The following is a 1448-nucleotide window of genomic DNA, read 5'->3' on the forward strand; positions in this document are numbered from 1 at the left end:
GTCGTTGCGCCCGACGCCGCCCGGAGGGGGCCCGAGTCCTTCTGATGGAGGCTCTGCCCAGGGACGGTGTGAGGCCGGTAGCGGCCCCCGGCGCGCCGGGGCGCGGCCTTCTCGGAGTCGGGTTGTTTGTGAATGCAGCCCAAAGCGGGTGGTAAACTCCATCTAAGGCTAAATACTGGCACGAGACCGATAGAGGACAAGTACCTTAAGGGAAAGTTGAAAAGAACTTTGAAGAGAGAGTTCAACAGGGCGTGAAACCGTTGAGAGGTAAACGGGTGGGGACCACGCAGTCCGATCGGGGGATTCAACCCGGCTGGGATTGGCGGCCGCCTGGGGCGTCGCGGGGGGCTGACCCTTTCGGGGGCCTGGCCTTCACGCGTGCGTTCTCGGAGTCGGACGTCCCCGGGCCGGGCGCACTTCCCCCGTGGTGTGCGTCGCGACCGTCCCTGGGTTGGCTTGGAAGGGTCTGGGGCGAAGGTGGCGCGGGCGGCGGGGCGGTGCGGGGGGGCCTCCGGGCTCTCCGGCCGTTTCCGCACCCGCGCTGTACAGCGCTTTCCTTACTCCGACTTTGCCGCTTCCCCCCGGGGACGTGGAAGTACTTGCTGCGCCTTCCGAACTAGGACGGGGCCCCCTCGCCCCAGGCGCGGCCGAAAGGCGCGGACCGTTCTCGGTGCGCGTTGGCCTGTCGCGCCGCTAGGGCGGGGATCGGTCGTCGAAGTAGGCGTCAGGGGTCCGCGGCGATTGTGGCAGCCCACCCGACCCGTCTTGAAACACGGACCAAGGAGTTTAACGCGCGCGCGAGTCGGAGGGCACGAACGAACCCCTATTTCCGGCGCAATGAAAGTGAGGAGCCGGCGCGCGCCGGCCGAGGTGGGATCCCGGCCCCTCCCATGGGTCGGGCGCACCACCGGCCCGTCTCGCCCGCAGCGTCGGGGAGGTGGAGCTCGAGCGCGCGCGATGAGACCCGAAAGATGGTGAACTATGCCCGGGCAGGGCGAAGCCAGAGGAAACCCTGGTGGAGGCCCGCAGCGGTCCTGACGTGCAAATCGGTCGTCCGACCTGGGTATAGGGGCGAAAGACTAATCGAACCATCTAGTAGCTGGTTCCTTCCGAAGTTTCCCTCAGGATAGCTGGCACTCGAACTATATGCAGTTTTATCTGGTAAAGCCAATGACTAGAGGCCTTGGGGCCGAAACGATCTCAACCTATTCTCAAACTTTAAATGGGTAAGAAGCCCGGCTCGCTGACCTGGAGCCGGGCGTGGAATGCGAGTGCCCAGTGGGCCACTTTTGGTAAGCAGAACTGGCGCTGCGGGATGAACCGAACGCCGGGTTAAGGCGCCCGATGCCGACGCTCATCAGAGCCCAGAAAAGGTGTTGGTCGATATAGACAGCAGGACGGTGGCCATGGAAGTCGGAATCCGCTAAGGAGTGTGTAACAACTCACCT

This window comes from Syngnathus typhle, unplaced genomic scaffold (genome assembly GCF_033458585.1).
Source record: "Syngnathus typhle isolate RoL2023-S1 ecotype Sweden unplaced genomic scaffold, RoL_Styp_1.0 HiC_scaffold_191, whole genome shotgun sequence".
In the NCBI taxonomy this organism is placed as follows: domain Eukaryota; kingdom Metazoa; phylum Chordata; class Actinopteri; order Syngnathiformes; family Syngnathidae; genus Syngnathus; species Syngnathus typhle.